Below are 21391 nucleotides of genomic sequence, written 5' to 3'. Positions count from 1 at the left end.
CACTTTCCCCTTTTAAATTCATTCTCCCATGCTGTAGCTCTGTCCGCCAGAAGATACACAAGTGTCGTTTGTCAGCCTAGGGCACAGGGCCCAGTTGGTGACATTCGGAGTCGATGCCCAGCTCTTGAGAACAGCAGGCTGTTGAGGTCAGGGTGGCTCTCGCTGGTTTCCACGAGACTTTGGGCTCCTCCAGGGCAGGGTGCATCATCGCAACAGCAATTAGAGCAGGAATATGAAAGACAGTGATTCATTCAGCAGACAAATATTTGTGGAGCACCTACTCTGTGCCAGGCATTGTTCTAGGGTGGAAAGCAGGGGTGAGTAAGACAGACAAGGCCCTTCTCATGGAGAGTCATCTAGTAAGCCAGATAATAAACAAAGACGCAAATAGAAATATCAGCTTCTGATAAGTGCAGGGGAGAAAAAAGAAACAAAACACTACACTCGTTTTCTTAGTATGTGCCAAAAATTATCTCATCAAATCCCTGAGACAGTCTTAGGAATTATGTACTATTCCTATCATCCCCATTTTACAGATGAAGAAAGTGAGACACAGAGAGGCTAGGTTGTCTTCTGAAGGTCACACAGCTAGTAAGTTGCAGAGCCGGGCCTGGTACTTAGGACAGCTAGAAACCAAAGCCCTTGTTCATATTTAACAAACCACCACTGTAGCATGACCTACACCTAGCACAACCCTGACACATAAATGTGGAACCCGATGGAATGATCTAAACATGTCTCTACCACAAAAAGAGTGCCATGATTTTCCACACACAAAATAGCAGGTCTGTTAACATCTGTTGATATCATCAGGGCTGGAGGAGGACTTCAGACTGGACTGGGGCATAGGGAGGGCCTCTATCCACATGCCATTCTTCGTTGGACAACTCCCCTTTAGTCCAGTTTTGCTGGCATATGTCTACATGAATTAGCTGGCTTAGAGCCTGAGAATGGCATGGAGTAGGCCTGAATGGCTCCCAGAAACCAGCAAACAATTCTTGGAAGAAAGAACTGGTCCCCTAGTGGCCTTTTTCTGCCGTTATCAATACTAATGGCCTCCTTAAGGACTAGCGGACAAGTATTTGCCTGAAAGACTACCATCTAATAGGCGGTGTGTCCCTTCCACTCTCTACGCCTCACTTTGCCTATCTAGATAATGAGGACTGTGGATTAAAATGTGCTTTTTGAATGCTCTTCCTTGGATCCACAGAGCTTTCTTAGGGGGCTGCTGGAGATGGCGGAGATCTGATGAGGTTCTGGTCCCCCATCCCTTGCGTCAATCAGAGCAACACCATGGTACACAGTAAGCATTTAGTAATAACTATTAGTACAATGATCTGTTTTATACATTGAGCTTCCAGGTAAGAGAGGCTGTGGCCAACATATTTGGAAATTCAGTAGTATTTCTAGGGATACTTTAGCTTTGAGAAGGATTCAGGAACCATAAAAGAATTAAACCAAGTGGATAGAGACTGTGGTGAGCTGAGAGCCCACACCCCATTCACCTAAGGAGCCAGCCACTTCCAGTTCGAGTCCACTGAGGCCACGTAAGAAACAGGCACAGGGTGGCCAGATCCTCTGAGTTTTCAGGAGAACTTGGACACATGGGTTTTTATGTGAAAAGTTCCAATTGTTTTTAAAGATGTTATTTATTTATTTCAGACAGGGGCAGGGAGGGCAGAAGGAGAGGGAGAAGCAGACTCCCTGCCGAGCAGGGAGCCCGACGTGGGAATCGATCCCAGGACTCCAGGATCATGACCTGAGCCAAAGGCAGACACCCAACCAACTGAGCCACCCAGGCGCCCTAAAAAGTTCCAATTTTTATACTGCCTTGTCATGAACCCTAATTCTTCTAAAACACTATATGAGACTGACAAAACATATCTGGGCTACATTTGGCCCTTAACCAATAATTTGGAACTCTGTTCTAGAAAGTTGGGGGTGAACTCTTTTCCCTCCCGTATCTCAATTTAATGAGCATTAGGATTATTGTTAAATGATACAAATAAACGATGATGAGTTTTGCCAGCAAATCTGGACCGGCCTGGGTATTCTGGTGGTTTTGTACAAAGTAGAGAACCATTGGAAAAAATATGGATGAAAGCCTTTGACAAGGTCCACAGCTTTGTTTCAATGTCCTGTGGTATTACAAGCAGACACTGGTATTCTTTTTGGCAAATGTTCACTGAGGCCTTACTCTGTGTCGGGCCCCATGTAAGAAGCCGGGCACACCGCAGTAAGCAAACCATCATCGCCTCTGCCCTCATGGAATTCCCAGTCTATTGGAGGAGATAGACAAGAACAGAGAAACCAGTCAAAGAGGGTAATTTCAGAGAGTGGTAAATTTTGTGAGAGAATTAGAAGGGATCACATGATTACATGGGAGAGGGACTCTGAGGATTTGACATTAGAATCAAGATCTGAAGAATAAGAAAGAGAGTCATGGGAAGAACTACATAGGGGAAAATCTTTCTCAACAGAGTTAACTGCAGGTGCAAAGGCCCTGAGGCAGGGACAATCTTCCAGTGTTGGTAGATTCAAAGAAGGCCAAAGGATAGTGTGAGGGGCAAGTGTTGGGAGGGGAGGTTGAAGATATGGGCAAAGGCCAACCACTCAGGGCCTAGGAAGCCATGAGAAGACATCAGATTTTATTCTAAGATGAGTGGGAAATCACTGTAGGGTGAGTCAGAGGAGTAACAGGATCTGATTCGTTTTTTTAAATAAGCTTTTTATTTTTAAATAATTTGGGATTTACTGAGATTTGCAAAGATGGTACAAAGAGTTCCCGTATACCTTTCACTCAGTTTCCCTTTAATGTTAACATCTAACCCAACCATGGCATTGCTCTTCATTTTTTAAGACACCTAAATCATAAAGAAACATTGGATCAGAAAATATTACATAACAGGGGTGCCTGGCCTGGCTCAGTTGGTAGAGCATGCAACTCTTGATCTTGGGGTTGTAAGTTCAAGCTCCACGTTGGGTGTAGAGATTATTTAAAAATAAAAATTTTAAAAAATTAGGTACATTATTACCTAGAGAGCATTTTCTCCTAAATAAGGTCTGATTTTGGGATGCCTGGGTGGCTCAGTCGGTTAACTGTCTGCCTTTGGCTCAGATCATGATCCCAGGGTCCTGGGATTGAGTCCTCCATTGGGCTCGCTGCTCAGCTGGGAGTCTGCTTCTCCCTCTGCCTGCCACTCCCCCTGCTTGTGCTGTCTCTCTCCCTCTCTGACGAATAAATAAAATATTTTTAAAAAGAGATATGATTTCGGGCGCCTGGGTGGCTCAGTTGGTTAAGCGACTGCCTTCGGCTCAGGTCATGATCCCAGAGTCCTGGGATCGAGTCCCACATCGGGCTCCCGGCTCGGCAGGGAGCCTGCTTCTCCCTCTGACCCTATCCCCTCTCATGCTGTTTCTCTCTCTCTCTCTCTCTCTCTCTCTCAAATACATAAAATAAATAAAATCTTAAAAAAAAAAAAAAAAAAAAGAGATATGATTTCATTTGAAAAAGATCCCTTTGGGGGTGCCTGGGTGGCTCAGTTGGTTGAGCATCGGACTCTTGATTTCGGTTTGGGTCATGGTCTTGGGGTTGTGAGATCGAGCCCTTCATCAGGCTCCTTGCTCAGCGGGGAGTCTGCTTGGGATTCTCTCTCTCCCTCCCCCTCTGCCCCTCCCCACCCCATGCTCGCTCGCTCTCTCTAAAATAAATAAATAAATCTTTAAAAAAAGAAAAAGAAAATGATCCCTTTGGTGTCTGTGGGGATAATGGACTGGTGGGTAAGAGTGGCAGTTGGAGATCAGGGAGGGGGCTGATGAAAAATGTGGCATCACTGCTCCGAGCTTCCATTTCCTCATCTGCAAAAGTGGGGATGATATCACACATCTCAGAAGGTTGTTGTGAGAACATCCTTCCAATGTACTTGGGGAGATAATAGTAACAAGGTGGCAATGAAGATGATGATAATAGCTAGCATTTATTGAGTGCTTACTGTGTTCCAGTCTCTGTCCTCATGGCCTTCCAGGCATGATTAGGGAGCGCAGATTCTTTGGAATGTTCCCACCAGTCTCTGACAAGGAGGATTTACATGTGTCTTTCAAAATCTCTTGAACCATCGTTGGCCCTCTTGGAGTTTATGTTGATGTTGGGTGTGTCTCTCTTTGAGACGACCTCAAATGTACTTCCATCTAGACTTACTCAACAGAGAAATTGTGATGATTATCACCTTGCTAAAAGTCCCTTAGTTTCACAAAATGACTCACTGCGCAAGCTCTCCCAGTATCTGGAGAGTGGATTGCACTGTCATTTGGAACTAAGTCAGGCAATGGGAGGCTCACTTTAGAGCAGGGTCTCACAACCTGGGTACTGTTGACATTTTGGGCCAGATCACTGTCTGTTGTGGGGGGGGCTGCCCTGTGTATTATAGGATGTTTAGCAGCATCCCTGACCTTTACCTGTTAGATGCCAGAAACACGCCCCCTCCCCAATAGTGACATTTGGGAATGTCTGCAGGTACCACTATATGTCCTCTGCAAAGTCAAAATCACTCCCTCTCCCATCCCCCCTGTTGGGGACCATTGCTTTCAAGCATTTGGGGCCTGTGACAAATGGCGTTCAAATTGTTTTGTTCTTCTGTCACTTTTAACCCTATGTGTTAAGTGTTTTGCCCGAGTAGCTTCTTTGACTACTAACAGCCATCATTTATTGAGAATTTACTCTGTGTTACGCATTGACCTAACTCTCGCTTTATATATATATCTTCTGGTTTCATTCCCACTTAATGCACAGGATAAGTCATTATTCCCATTTTATACATGGAGAAATCAAGGGTCAGAGAGACACACAGCTAAGAAGTGACAGAGCCTAGGTTTGAACCCAAATTTGTCTGACTCCAGGGGCCACAATCTCTAACCATTCTGCCATGCTGAGCCTCTGAAGACAAGCTGTTAGAAAATCACCAGGGGAAAAATATTTTATAAAGAATATTTTATAAAAAATTTTATAAAATATTTATAAAAATATTTTATAAAAATGCCATTCTAGTATCAAGTCGGAGAAGCAGAATGGAGTGAATTTGCTCTGGACTCACAGATTGGAAAAGCCAAGTTCTAGTGCAAAGTCCACAGGTGATTCACTGTGTGGCTTTGGGCAAGTCACTAACTTGACTTCGTAGGTGAAACATAAGCCCAGCCCTGCCTTCCCTCATGTGGGAGAGATGGCCCTTTGAGCAATAATGGTGCCTCCCAGCCAGAGAGTGCTGGGACCTTGTACTATGTGTTCATGTTTACTTTCATCCTCAGTAATACTAGGAAGCACAGCCCTCCCCCCTTTTTAAATTGAGATGAAGTTCGCATAAAATGAACCATTTTAAAGTGTACAATTCAGGGGCACCTGGGTGGCTCAGTCGGTTAAGCATCTGACTCTTGGCTTCGGCCCAGGTCATGATCTCAGGGTCGTGAGATTGAGCCCCTCATCAGGCTCCACACTCAGCATGGAATCTGCTGGAGATTCTCTTTCTCCCTCTCTCTCTGCCTCTGTCTCTCCCCCCCATGCTCTTGCAGGCGTTCCCCCCCAAAATAAATAAATAAAATCTTAAAAAAAGATAAAGTGTACAATTCAGTGGCTTTTTGTACAAACATCACCTCTATTTAGTTCCAAAATATTTGCCTCACCCCCAAAAGAAACCCCATACCTATTAGCAGTCACTCCCTATTCCTCCTTCCTCCCAACTCCTGGCCCCCACCAGTCTGTTTCCTATCTCCCTGTATTTGCCTATCATGGACATTTCATCTAATTGGAATCCAACATTACGTGACCTTTTGTATCTGGCTTCTTTCACTGAGCATGATGTTTTTGGGGTTCATCGACATTAGCAGGTAACAGTACTTCATTCCTTTTTATGATCGAATAATATTCCATTGTATGGATATGCCACTTTTGTCTATCCACTCATCCGTGGATGGACATTTAGGTTGTCACAGCCCTTTTTTTTCAGATGAGGGACATGAGGCCCAGGAAAGTTAAATGTCTTCCCCAAGATCACAGAGTAAACAGACAAGCTGGCAGGTTTGGATTTTAAATCATGAACACCAAACTGTCTTTTACCTGTTTTACCTGTAATGGACATTTCCTAACTCTGGTTGATGATGAAATTTTTTAAATTTTTTTTGAAAGAGAGAGAGCATGAGCAGGAGGTTGGGGGTAGGGGCAGAGGGAGAGGGAGAGAGAGCATCCCAAGCCGCAGGCTCCATGTCCAGTGCGGAGCCCGCCATGGGATTGATCCCAGGACCCTGAAGTCATAACCTGAGCCGAAATCGAGTCAGACTCTTAACCTACTGAGCCACACAGGTGCCCTGATGATGAAATATTTTTAATGAACTATTTAAAACTTAGAGCAAGTACAATTTGGTGATTTATTTTTTTTCTATTTTTTTTAAATTTTCTTGGTGAACAGTTGAAAGCTTAGAGCAAAGCTTGGATGATCTTGTTCATGCTCCAGAATTTAACAAATGTTAACATTTGGTCATATTTGACTTAGACTTGTTTTTAGGTAACAAAAGAAATGAAACATTATAGCTGAGACTCCTTTGGAACGCTTGCTCCATTCTACTCAATTCTTTTCCCCCTCCCCAGAAGTAGCTAGCCCAAGATTGTTGTGTATATGGGTAACTATGTTTTTTCCCGATTTACAACACGCAAACAAGTTAACGATCAACAAGGAAGAAAAACAACAATGTTAACTCCCAGGGGCAAATGGAGTGCATTTTTCAAAAAGCCAGATTTATTCAATTTAGAAGATTGCCTTTGATTCTGAGGGTCGGGCTTTCCAGCTTTACTTATATTAAAATGTCCTTCCCAGTATGAAATGGTGGCGATAGTGACAGATAGCTATTTTTTCAATGTCCCATTTGGCAAAAGAAAAAAATCCAATAGTGGGAGGGTAGAGAAATAACTCAGGCATGGTTTTGCAGTGGTGGAAATGAATGAAAGCAAGCAACACGGAGCAATATGGGTATATCTGGAAGCTAACGTCAAGGGAGCAAAAAAGCCAGTTGGGGAAGGATTAGTTCTGTAGAAGACTATTTACATAAAAGTTTAAAATGACAAAACAGCATTGCATATTTAAGACAGTGTTTTTCAAACTTTCTGGGGGCCACATGGTGCCGTAAGAAAGATCTCTCATGAACCAATCCGGTACACACACACACAGATGTAACACCCAGGCGGAAGTTTCAGAAGACAGTACTGACCTTACTACACGTGATATACTCTTATTATTATTTTTTAGTCCTATCTTACCCTAGTCTATCCTAATTTTTTTTTTAATTTTATTTATTTATTTGACAGAGAGAGAGAGAGTGCACAGCAGGGGGAGCGGCAGGCAGAGGGAGAAGCAGGCTTCCCACTGAGCGGGGAGCCTGAGGCTCGATCCCAGGATCCTGGGAACATGACCTGAGCCAAAGGCAGATGTTTAACAGACAGCCACCCAGGCGCCCCTCTATCCTAATTTTTAAAATGCTGGTTGTGTGGGGCGCCTGGGTGGTTCAGTTGGTTGAGCTTCCTACTCTTGATTTCATCTCAGATCATGATCTCAGTATTGTGAGATCGAGCCCCACATCCAGCCCTGTGTGGGGCTTCATGCTCAGCAGGGCGTCTGCTTGGGATTCTCTCTCTCTGCCCGTCTCCCCATTCTCTCGCTCTCAAATAAATGAATGAATCTTTAACAAATAAAATAAAATGCTGGTGGGACCCTCTAAATTGATTTTACAATCCACTAAAGGGTTGCAACCTGTGGTTTGAAAAATACTGATTTAGGAATATACATGATGTAGTAAAGGCATAAAGACACATGAGAAAAATACATATCATATTCAGGAAAGTGCTACCACGTAGTAAAAATATAAAGACCACATCATATTTAGGAGGAAAGGAGAAAGGAAGGAATTGGGGACAGGTATACACTGAATGCAATTTTCTTTCTTATGTTTTATTTTCTAAATGGGAAGGTGGTTATGTGGGAGCCTGTTATATTTGTGTTTAAAATCAACTTTATTGGGGCTCCTGGGTGGCTCAGTCGGTTAATCGTTGTCTGCCTTCAGCTTAGGTCATGATCCCCAGGGTCCTGGGATCGAGCCCCTCGTCAGGCTCTCTACTCAGTGGGGAGCCTGCTTCTCTCTCTCCCTGCCACTTCCCCTGCTTGTGCTCACTCTCTGTCTCTGTCAAATAAATAAATAAAATCTTTTAAAAAATCAACTTTACTTAGGTACAACTTAGGTATGATAAAATGCACCCATTTTAAATGTACAGTTCAATGAATTTTGACCAGTGAATACAACCATGGAAACACCACCCAGTAAGATATAGAATATTTCCGTCGCCCATGAAATTTTCTCCATGCCCTTTGTAGTCAGTCTGCCTCCACCCAGTTCCTGGTAACAGCTGATTTGCTTTCTACCATGACAGATTAGATTGATCTTTTCTAGCGTTTCAGATAAATGGGATCACAGAGTGAGCATTTTCTGTGGCTGGTGTCCTTCACTCAGCACAATGGTCTTAAGATTCATACATGTCGGGCGCCTGGGTGGCTCAGATGGTTAAACGTCTGCCTTCGGCTCAGGTCATGATCCCAGGGTCCTGGGTTCGAGTCCCGCATCGGGCTCCCTGCTCAGCGGGGAGCCTGCTTCTCCCTCTGCCTCTCTCTCTCTCTCTGTCTCTCATGAATAAATAAATAAAATAAAATCTTTAAAAAAAAAAAAGATTCATACATGTCATGTGTGTCAATAGAACATATCTTTTTATTTCTGAGAAGTATCCATAGTATGGATAGATAAGAATATGTTTATCCATTCGCCTGTTGGAAGGCACTTGGGTTGTTTCCAGTTTGGGGGCTTAATATCATTTTTTAAACACCTGAGATGGTTATTAAAATATATATATATATATATATATACAGGGGCACCTGGGTGGCTCAGTTGGTGGAGCATCTGATTCTTGATCTCAGCTCAGGTCTCAATCTCACAGTCGTGAGTTCAAGGCCTGGGTAGGGCTCCACGCTGGATGTGGTGCCTACTAAACAAACAAACAAATAAACAAACAATTTGAGATAGCTTTAAAAAAAGAAAAAGAAAAAGGAAACACAAAGAACAAAAATAATAATAAACTCTGTGACATCCCCTCTCCCCATATTATTCTGGCAATTTTTTTCTGGTGTCAAACCCCAAGCCCATGCTTCCTCGCCAGCAGCAAGGCCATGCTTCCTTGCCAGCATGCTGGAAAACCACTGAGTGCTGCCCACTGCGCAAGCTGACGATGGGGCAACGGGGCAGAGAAACCAGTGCTCCCTGGAGACCATCTTGGTTTTAGCACCGACCTGGCCTCTTCTCCTGGGAAGTACTGACTGCAGTAAAGGGGCTGCTGGCTTAGTGTAGAAAGCCTTCTGTGGATCTCGAATTTGTGTGGCCTGGAATGCCTGGCCCTAGAGCAACCTTGCTGAGAAGCTGAGCCACACACATGGATGGTTTCCGGAATAAGTGCTTTCCACTAGCCTTTCCGTCTGCCCACACACTGGCCCCCACCCAGCCTGGCCAGGAAGCTCTGTCCAGATTTCGGGGCCCTCCAGAGCCAAGCCAGAGCAGGGCCTGCTTCAGAGCAAATTGTCTTTTCTGCCTATGAGTGTTCCAAGCTTATCTCCTCTTCACAGCCTGGTAGTTAGGGGAACACTGTGGCCTTGGAGCCATTTGAGAAACAAAGGCTAACCCTGGGGAGGCCAGAGGGGCTGTGAGGGGGTTCAGAGCAGCCAGTTCCCCAATATTGGCCACCCTGTCTCTGACTTCCCCGCCAAAGGCCATTCTCTGCCACTTCCAAGTCAGCTTGGCTGGTGCTTGCCTATTACCCGGACCCAAACCCCTGTCTGTCCCCTTAGTAGCTGGGTGGTCTTGGGCAAGTGACATCTGAGTCTCAGTTGTGTCATCTGTGAGGTGAGAATAGTGCAAGACTGAACGAAACCATGTATGTGGGCTGCTTCACATGGTACTTAAAACACAATATCATGGCCTGCATTTCCCAAAATTGGCCGTGACAATATTTCCAGTCCCACTTGCTCTTCTAGAACCTTACCACTCCCCTACCAAGAGATGGGATCCAGGTTCCCGACCCTTGAGACTGGGTAGGACCATGTCTACACCAGAAGTCACTCCACGGCTTCCGAGGCTGTGTCTCAGAAGGTACGATAGGCCATCCCACTCTCTCCTGGCCTGAAAGAAGTCAGACAGAGAAAGACAAAGATGATATGTTTTCATTTATGTGCTGAATCTAAAAATGCCGAACTCAGAGAGAGTAAAATGGTGATTACCGGGGGCTGGGGGAAGTGGGGGAAATGGGGAGATGTTGGTCAAAGGATACAAACTCCCAGTTCTAAGATAAATCAGATCTGGGCATTGAATGCACAGCATGGTGAGTACAGTTAATGATGCTGTATTGTATCCTTGAAAGTTGTTAAGAGAGTATAGGTCTTAAATGTTATCACTACACACACACACACACACACACACACACACATACACGCACAATTATGTGATGGAGGTGGTAACTAACCTAATTGTGGTCATCGTTTTGCAATATATACATGTATCTAATCATCACTTCTACTCAAACTTATGTATGTTATACGTCAGTAATATCTCAGTCAAGCTGGGGGAGAGAAAGGTAGCCCAGCTTCCCCTGACTCTCTCTTTCTCTTGGGACACTCGCTCTGGGAAAACTGCCACTCTGCCGTGAGGAAGCCAGGCTACGTGCAGAAGGCCCGTGTGGATGTTCTGGCTGCAGGTGAGGTCCCAGTTAACAGCCAGCACTGACCATCACACACACAGGGGAGTGAAGAGTTTTCAGATGAGTCCAGCACCCACAGAGTCCTCTGAGCACCCCCAGTGGATGCCAAGTAGCGCAGAGATGAGGTGTCCCCACGGAACCCTGCCCAAATTGCAGATTTGCGAGCTGAATAAATGAGCGTGATTGTTTTGAGTGTTCACTATGTTTCAGGGTGTTTTGTTATGCAGCAATAGAGAACGAGGACACACAAACAGCCACAATAATCCTCATTATTGATGTCTCTCTTTTGCTCACACTTCACACTCCCCATCCATCAGCAAATGCAAACACATCCCAGATTCAGTCCCAAATCCAAGCCACTTCCATCTCGTGCCTGCAGGACCAAAGTTAACTATTTCTTTCTTGGGAGTGGGGCGGGGGGAACCTCAGTAAGAGCTTTATTGGTTGAACGACAGAAACAGAAGTCAAATGACTACTTATTAATGTTCACCAATGACCCGTTGTAAAGGAGATGAGGATAAACTGCCAATCTCAGCAAAACACATAAACTAACTTTTCATCGTTGTATATATTAAGTCCTGTTGCTTCCATATGTTTTACCGAATTTTACTATTATGTAGCTATAGTACTTAGAAGGTCCTGTCATCATTTTGTGGACATGAACTGTTCACACTGTTGAATACTACCCAGCTAGCCATCGACGTCTTCAGTGTGACACACTGATCTTTCCACTGCACTATGCTCTGGGAATATGTTTCAAAATTAACTATTTCTACTCTTGCCTTCCTGCCATCTCTTCTCCACCTGGCAGGCAGGAACCAGATCTTAGAAAGAGAAATAGGATCATGGCCCTCTCTGCTTCCAAAGACTCCCATGGACTCCTCTCAAACTTGGAGTGAAATCTAAACTCCAAATTGTGGCCTACAAACAGTGGTGTGTTCGTAAGTCCCTCTCTAAGAAAAACAAAAACAAAAACAAAACAAAAAAAGCCCTGATTTACAGTGCTGGCCAATTTTCGTGGTTTAAATACTCTCACCATGGTCAGTTTCAAGCTACCAATGCAATGTCTTGGGAGTTGGTATGAACTGCTTTGGCAGGCTCTGCATCACATCTCCAGCCTAGGTCCCCACCACATTCTCCCTTGCTTGTCACTGGTAGACACTCTGGCCTCCTTGCTGTGCCTTAAACATCTCAAGCATATTCCCATCCTAGAGCCGTGCTTAGACAGAAATGCTTTTTCCTCCAGATAATTGTTCCCTTGCTCCATTCAAGTCTCTACTCAGCTGTCACCCTCAGCTGTCAGAGAGGACTTCACTGATCACTCTGCCTAAAATAGCCCCCTTCCCCAACCCTTCCATCATGCTCTCTCCCCTTACCTTGCTCTATTTTTCTCCATGTCACTCTTCATCATCTGCCATTGTATTATGTCTTTGCCCATTTTCTGTCACTGTGTGAGCAGGGGTCTTGTCTGCTTGGTTCACTGCTGTTTTCCCAGCGCCTGGCACATACAAGGGGCTCACTAAAAATTTGTTGAATAAACAAAGGAACTGAAGCTATTAATAGTATAGGTGCAAAATGGGGACAATAATAGTTGGGGGCAGGAGTCAATAAAATGATCTAGGCAAATGCCTCACACGGCACTTGGCTCCGAGGAGGTGTGCATTGTAAGGTTGCTATTTACCTCTTGTCACAGGTCTGGCTGAGGCCTACAGGGCAGCATGTGGGGACAGTGGGGAGCAGTGGCCATCTGTGGTGCATCCCATGGGGCAAAGCAGGCCTCTGCCTTCCCCTGGAGTGTCCATCACCGCAGGGTAAGAAAGCAGCCCCTGGGGCCTGGGATACTCTCTATGGCCTCGCTGCTTCACAGGTTAAGGAAGGTTGAACACCAGAGTGATATCTGGGGCTTGTAAAACCTTGCTTATTTTGATGGTAGGGAACAAAGGGCTCTTTACTGATCTTATATTCCAAAGTCCCAAATCAGTGTTGCAATATCAGCAACAGAAACACAAATTAAAAGAATAATCACCCCCCTCCCGCCAAACCACCACTCATATTCTTCCTCTAGTTTTATTTTGTAGTTATGCTTAAAAATAAAATCTTTTACTGATCTTTTAGTGATAGCTACTGAAATGTTTATAGGCGAAATGACATGATGTCTGGGATTTGCTTTCAAGTAACCCTTTTGCAAGCTGGATTTTCCCAAAGCAAGTGTGGAGGTGGAGTTTGGGGTGCAAGATGTACGTACTGCTTTGAAAATACACAATGATTATTTATTGTTCGGTGTAAAAAGGCAAGTTGTAGAGCAATATATAGAATATAATCCTATTTTTTAAAAAGATTTTATTTATTTATTTGACAGAGAGAGACACAGTGAGAGAGGGAACACAAGCAGGGGGAGTGGGAGCGGGAGAAGCAGGGGGAGTGGGAGAGGGAGAAGCAGGCTTCCCACCGAGCAGGAAGCCCGATGTGGGACTCGGTCCCAGGACCCTGGGACCATGACCTGAGCCGAAGGCAGACGATTAACGACTGAGCCACCCAGGCGCCCCAACATAATCCTATTTTTTAAAATAAAATTATGAAGATATTGTATATCCTTGTTTGGGTAGAGAAAATTTCTGGAAAATATCAAGAAACTGTCAACAGGGAGGAGTGGGATCGAGTGTGGGTAGGTGTCTATATTCTTCTTGCCACCCTTTTGCACTATTTTGAGTTTTTAAAGTATTAGACCCACATTTACTTACATAATAAAAATTTCAAGTTAAAATGTTTGCTACAATTGTTAGTGTACCTTTTAAGAATATTTAGCAATTTACTGTCCATTTTTAAAGAATGCAAATCATACGTGCGCTACACACTGAATTGTGTCTCCTTAAAATCTGCATATTGAAGTCCTAACTCCAAGTACCTCAATGTGGCTGTATTTGGGAATAGGGTCTTTAAAGAGGTATTGTAGGTAAAAGTGACGTCATTAGGGCAAGCCCTAATCTGACATGACTGGGGTCCTAATAAAAAGAGATTTGGACACAGATGGGTAGAGAGGGAAGACTAGGAGAAGACATAGGAAGAAGGGGCCATCTACAAGCCAAGGGGAGAAATCTCAGAAGATACCAACCCCACTGACACCTTGATCTTGATCTTCTGGCCTCAGAACTGTGAGAAAATGAATGTCTGTTGTTTAAGCCACCCAGTCTGTGGTACTTTGTTATGGCAGCCTAAGCAAAGTAATTCAGCATGTTAAATATTTGGAAAATATAGAGAAGTGGAAGAAATAAAGTCACACACAATTCTACCAGCCAGCAAACCCACCCACGGGAAACAAGGGGCTCTGACCACTCTTCTTACCTCCTCACTCAGGATGGGGGAGGCATTTCTGGCCTGTTGCCTTCAGAAAGTTGGGAGGGATTTTGCATTTAATGAGCCTCTTTTGGGTGCCTGGCTGGCTCAGTCGGTGAAGTTGCTGCCTTCGGCTCAGGTCGTGATCCCAGGGTCCTGGGATCGAGCCCCACGTGGGGCTCCCTGCTCAGCAGGGAGTAGGCTTCTCTCTCTGCCTCTGCCCTCCCCTTCCCCACCCCCCACTTGTGCATGCGTGCACTCACTCTCTCTCTCTCTCTCACTCTCTCTCTCAAATAAATAAGTAAAATCTTAAAAAAAAAAAATAAAGACCCTCTTTCAACACAAACTGGATGGCATTTGATGTTGGCATTTGATGTTTTCAGATTACAGTGGGTTTTTGGTTAAAAGGAGATGCTTCTCCTAGAAGGTGACAAAAATCCACACCACAGAATTTGAATGTGACCTGATTTAGAGGAGGGGTTGGCAAACTTTCTCTTTAAAGGGCTAGATAGTAAATATTTTTGACTTTCTGAGCCAGTCTCTGTTGTAACCACTCAACCCTGCCACTGTTAACAAAAGTAGTCACAGACATGTGCCAGATCCATGCGCCTATGCTGACAACCCCTCGTTTGGAGCAGTGAGTTACTTCTAAAATTAAATTTAATATTTTAATTAGAAAGGACGATCTTAAGGAGGAAGTCTCAGTTGGTGCTGCTAAGTCGTTAACAGTGTCCTAATCCTGATAATCTCTTCTTAATAAAGAGAAATTAGAACTCAGGCCCAGTCTTTAGGTGAGAAAATACCCAGTTAGAATTTAAGGACATTGTTTTGTCTTCAAAGTATATATATGTACAGTTATTTTCTATTTATGGCAAGTGACACTGGATTTCCACTTCTGAAAATTTTCTTTTTAAAATAGATTTTAAATACAAGAATTGCAAGTTGATTAAATATGTTTAATATGTAATAATACAGAGGGCATAAAGATATGGCAAACGTTGTGAAGAAATCTGGAAAACACTGGCTTTTGGAATACCTGGTACTTTTATTTTATTTTTTACTTTTAAATTTCTGTCTTTTGCTTTAATATTCTAACTAAGTAGTCCCTTTTTGGGGCTGCTATAACAAAACTATCATAGTCTGAGTGACTTATAGACAACAAATATGTATTTTGCACAGATCTGGAGGCCAGAAGTCCAAGAGCAAGGTGTCAGCAGAATGGTGTCTGGTGAGAGCCTGCATCCTTGTTCATAGATGGCTGTTTTCTTGCTGTGTCCTCACCTAGCAGAGGGGTTGACAGAGCTCTGCGGGGTCTCTTATAAAAGCACAGATCCCATTTATGAACCTCGATTTCTTTCTCTGTACACTGGGATAATTAGTGGCATCTCCTTTGGTGGGAAGTGGAGAGTTAGAGTCAATAAGGCAATTCATGCAGAGGGCTGAGAGTCTGCACAGCACCAGCAAGAGTTCAGTAAATGGTAGTTGTCATGGTGACATGGTGACTATGTTGTTTCAGAATGATAAAGGGAACTTCAGGGCAATATAATGTAAGAGCAGTGGACTTTGAGCCAGAAAGATTTGGTGTAAATGTTACATTGCCCATTAATTAGGCCAGTCACTCTGGACACATTAAACTTCTCAGCCTTAGTTTTTTTTTAATCTGCAAAATGGGAACAAGGTCCAAATGAGGTTAGATAGAGAGAGCTCCTATCAGGACTCTTCAGGACTCTTCATTTTTTCTATTAAAAAATATCCATTGGGCATCTGCTACGTGCCAAGCACCATTTTGTGTTCTAGGACTATGGCAGTAAGCAAAACAGAACCCCTCTCCTCCATTCCAAAAAGATAAAAATTATTGCCCTTACGCAGCACTTGGGGGAAGGTTGGGGTCAACAGACAGGATAAATAAGTAAACTATATAGAATGTTGTAGGGTGATGTAATGAGGGAAGGGGGATAGAAAATTGGGAATTTTATTTGCAAGAATCAGAAAACTCAAGTCCAGGTGGCTTAAGCGAAGAAGTTAACTGCTTATCTGAATGAAGAGTGCATGCATAATTAAAAAAAAAAAAAAAAACATTCAGGGGTGGCTTGATCCAGGAGCTCAAATGATGCTAACATGGCTGGCCTCCCTCTGTGCCTCCACTCAGTTTAGCTTCCTTCTGTGCTAACTCCACTCTCATCAGATGCTGCCCTGTGGGTGGAAAGATGGCTGCTAGCAGCTCCCCACTCTCACAACTCCAAGACCAGCTGAGAAGGGACTCAACTCTTGGCTAACAGACGGAACAAAAGTCGGGGTCTGACTCTTCAGTGGTCCAAACTCGGGTGGCAGTCACTGCGGCCAGGGGCATGTGAGGCTCTCTGATTGGCCAGGGCCAGGTCATATGACCATCCTGTGCACCGGAAGTGGAATAGCTGTCCTGCAGAAAAAGTGAACCACTGGGTGGGGGGGAGGGGCACGTCCTGCAGAAAATCAAGGTGTTGTTCCTTGAAGAAGGGTGAAAAGTTGGGGGTGGGTGAGTAGAGAAACAGAATAGGTGATCAGTAAATGGCTGCTGAATTTGAAGATAGTGGTTGGCCTCCTTTCTCCAAATTTCTAACCCGGCTATCCTTGGCTGAGCCAGAAAATTATTTCTGAAAATTGTCCAGCAGTTCTGACATCTCCTGCCAAAAAAAAGTATCAGGATATAAAGGCCCAGCTGCTCTATTAATGGGCCTGGCAGGAAGATGGACAGGTGTGTTGTGAGTAGAACTGGTGCCTGGTGAGGACAGGAAAGAGAGGAGAGGGAAGAAGGCTGAGCTGGTGGGGGGGCAGCTCGAACCGCTCTTCATCCTCTCCAGCCTCAGGCCTGATCTGAAAAGGTGGATGTGTCTGCTGCATGTCTTTAGAGAAAGCAGGAGGCACCCGGGTTATAGCAGAACTGGGGTTGGAGGCCTCTGACCGGAATAAGAGATTAAGAAGAGGGCTGGACTCCAGAGGCCAGGCAGGGCAGCAAAACCCTGCAGGAGTCAGCCTGGAAACTGTTTCCTCCTTGCCAGGCTTGAGAACTCTCCCTGGTAACCTCCAGGTAACACCGTTCTCCCCCCATGCCATACCCAGGGCATAAAAAATAAGAAAATAAAAGACAAAGAGAGATGTATACCATAGGATTAATTTTGGCTGCATATAACAGACACTTAGGCACATATTACTGTTTTTTCTCTCATATGAAAACAGGTTCATGGGTGGGCAGCTCAGGGTTTGCGTGGGGGACCCACAAAGTCATCAGAGACCAAGCTTTGCTAGCTTTTCTCTCTGCTCTCTTTTGAGTTGGCTTCAGATCTCAGGGCTGCTGGAAAGTTTACTCTGCCCACTCAAGGGAGGAGCAAAGCAAAGGGTGTGAATGGGTGATTTTATTAAAGTAGGAACAAAAATACTCCAGTGCACCAAAAGGGCCAAGATGGAGTGTTAACACTTCTTTCTAGTAGCCCTCATTTCCTACCTTAGTATCTTGCAACTTGCAGGTGTGCAGTAAATATTGCTGATGAATTATATCTCCCTGTCTCCTCCAACACAGCGGCAACCTCCTGCTTGTACGGAAAACTGAACACGCAATAGTCACAGCTAAGATTTATTGCACACTTTACTTCAAGCCAGGCGCAATGCTTATAGAAGCACCTTGCATGCCTCTTTTTATTTACTAGAAAAAAATTTTTAGTTGTGGTAACGTGTGTTATTATTTAGTAATGATTTTAAACATCAGGGATCTGAGGCCCAGAGAGGTTAAGTGACTTGCCTAAGGTCACACAGTAAGTGGTGGATCAGGGACTTGAACTCTCATTTGATTGACTCAGAAGGTCCTTTTCTTAACTATTAGGTGATCTTGCTCCCTTGATTCTCAAAATCTATGTCAGGAAATGTGTGTAATATTCATGGCAATGTCATCAGAGCTCACACTCACGGGAGGCTTATTTTGTGCCCAACTCTGTTCTAACTGTTTTATGTGAACTATCCTGTGTAACCCTCCCAAACAGTCCTATGAGGTAAGGACTGTAATTAACCCAGTTTACAGATGTGGAAGCTGAGTCATAGGGGAGTTAAGTAAGTAGCCCTTGAGTGGCTGAGCTAGGATTCAAACCCAGGCAGCCTGGCTGCAGAGCCCAGAGCAGAGGCTGTCAGCACCTCCCTGCCCTCCTTCCAGCAATCACCTTTCTGTGCAAGCCCATCTGACGCTTCAAACCTCCCACCCCACGCTTGCACAACCCCAAAAGTAAGTACCTCCTGTGATTTTGCAACTTAGGCACCTCACCTGGCTCCCTCGGGTCCCAGACCTCCTAACTGCCGGCACTTGGACTTGGCTCTGTCCACCAGGGCCGGCTCAGCAGGTGTGGGGGCCAACGAGAAGTGCCGGGAAGTTAGCGTGGCAGCATCCCTCAGCCAATGACTGACAGAAGTTCTTGTTCTGGAGGATAAATACCCCAGCCCCCTCACCTCTGGGATAACTCTGAGGCATGTTCTATGGTTCCCAGTGCTCCCCAGCAGGAATGAGTCCCAGCTGCCCATAGTGGTAATTTGCTTGGTAAAGTGCACCCTTTTATTAACTTCCGTCCTTTCCCACTCCCTCCCTGGTATTTCCTGGAATCACCTCTCAAATAAATAATTTGCAGTAGAATCCTTGTCTCTGAGTCTCTTTAGGGGAAACTCAAACTAAGTAGAGCCTGAAGTCCTAACCACGACACACTGCCCATACACATCAACGTTGTTTGTGATTGCAAACAAAACAAGCAACTTAGGAAAAAACCCTGGAGGTCACCTAAACAGGGAACTGGCTAAATCAAAATCAATTCTATGGTATATATTCTGCTTTGCATTTAAAAAAAATATTTTTTTATGCTCTGGGCATGCTGTGGGGGGAGAACTGTGTTATCTGTGGGTTGCCAAGGAAAGTTCTCGAGTGCAAGTGTGTATGGTGTCATGTACATATGTGCGTATGTGCATATGAGTGTGCGTTTGCATCTTCACAGACCTCTTAGATGGACCACTTCCACGCCATAAAAACTTGCCTGAAACTTCAAGGTCATCCAGTCCAGCAAAGAGCAGGCAAGCTTTGACTAAGACCGATTTCTCTTTTCAAACAGCCTAACGGGAAGGGCATCTATTGATAAGATCAGCACAAACGAATTTGCCATTTGTTGTGAGTTTTCAGAGTTCAAGCCAGAGCACCCCCAGCTGTTCTTGTGGGTTTTCAGGGGGAGGGTTTCTTTCAGAGATCCGAGGCTGGGAAGAGGAGGGTGGAGGAAGGAAGCTGATGTAGCTTAAACTAGCCGCTGTTGTGGGGTTCTTGTCAACCTAAATTTTACAAAAATTTTTTCCAGGTTATTTAGGGGTGCTTTGCCAAAGACTGACTCAGAGAGGTGACAATCCCAGTTTGAGGCCCAGGATCGGGCATCTGTCAGGCCTGGGATCCAAAATGTCAGCTGAACTGGTCCTTCCACCTAAGAGAAAAGACCTTGCCTCAGACTTTTCTCTCTCCCCTGAACAGAGCCCTTTCTCAACACCAAGGCCTTTGTGTACATTATCTAATCCTTGCCATAACCTATGAAGTAGAAGCACTCTTGTTATTTCCATAACATGTATGAGGAAAATGGGGCTCCCAGAAGTGAAGTAACTTATTTGCTCAACGGCACTCAACATTGGCTACTCAGCAGAGCTGGGATTTGAACCCAGGTCTGCCTTCCTCCAAAGGACTCAACCCTTCTCAGAAGCTGGGGGTGAATGTGTAAGTCAACTTCGCTGCATAACAAATAACCCCAAGATTTCAATGGTTTACAACACACACACATTTCTTGCTCTGTGCTTCTGCTGGGCTCTGCTCAGTGCACCTTCTCATTCTGTGCCCTGAGGAATATGTCCATTCTTGTGGCAGAAGGGAAGCCCACCAAAAAGAAGGAGAAAACTCTAGCAACACTCCCTTAAAACTCTCTCCTGGATGTGATGTGCATCACTCCCCCTCATATCCTATTGGCCAAAGCATGTCATGTGGCCAAGTGGGGGCAGTGACATACAATCCTTTTACAGGGAAAGGGGAAAGAGTGAAAAATTGAGAACTATAATACAGTTTACTATGTCTGCCTTCTTGGTCACAAATATTAAGTTCTCTCCCATCAGCACTTAAAATACTACCCTACCCCTTCAAGGAAGACACCTCAAAAAGTCACATAGAGTCGTGATAGAAGGCTTGGAGTCTAGGATCTTGTGGTGGTCTCTGCTTCATTTGCTAAGACATTGTTGTCTTTGAAAACCTCTCCTGCAGGGTGTTGTACCACCTAGGAGGAAGGAATAGGCTGTCACAGTTTCAGCCTCCTGTTGGGCAACCAGTGGAAAGGCATTTCAGTAGCAGGAGAGCTAGAAGACCAGCCAGGCCAGTCAGAGCAAGAAATTCCAACCACCACCACCACCACCACCACCACCACCACCTACAGTACACTTCTTATGGGCCAGGCAGGATGTTAAGAACGGTGTCTCATTTTATCCCCACAATAATACCTTTTTATGATTTTATCCCATGCATTAGCATTATCAACCCATTTTACAGATATGAAGACCGAGGCTTAGAGAGCTTGACCCCAATTTATAAATCATTCGCTTGACCATTGAGATAAGTCATCCCTGCTTATTCTGCATGGTGGTTTATGGTCCTGAGACATTAACCCTTTAATTTCTATAGCTGCCATCTCCTTTCTAATGCCTTCAGTGCCATATGAAGTGGTCTAACACTCCCACCAAGCTCTCCCAGCAATCCCACTGATCTTTTCCTCCCCACTCTATTCAGTCTACCACTTGTCACTCTGAGCATTGGCTCTGTATTAGTTATAATACAAGTTTAGTTGCTTTAATAACGAGATATTAACTAGTAGTTACTGAAATAATATAGAAACTTATTTCTCTTTCATATAAAGGTATAAATAGGCAGCCTTGGGCTAAATGGCAGCTCTATAATTATCAGGTACCAAGGCTCCTTCCATCTTGTTTTTCTTCTATTTCTGGTATGTACCTCCCCTCTTGTGATACATTATGGCTGCTATAGCACCTGCCATCACATCTGCATTTCAACCATGGAGAGCTTGTAAAGGGGGAAATGAAGGGTATGTCTCCTACTTTCAAGGATACTTTCTAGAACTTATACATACATCTATTTACATCCCATTTGCTGGAAGGTAATCATATGGTTATATCTTGCCACAGTGGAGC

The sequence above is a fragment of the Phoca vitulina genome, unplaced genomic scaffold, assembly GCF_004348235.1.
Source record: "Phoca vitulina isolate PV1807 unplaced genomic scaffold, GSC_HSeal_1.0 scaffold46, whole genome shotgun sequence".
NCBI classification, from domain to species: Eukaryota; Metazoa; Chordata; class Mammalia; order Carnivora; family Phocidae; genus Phoca; species Phoca vitulina.
This window is presented reverse-complemented; position numbering follows the sequence as displayed.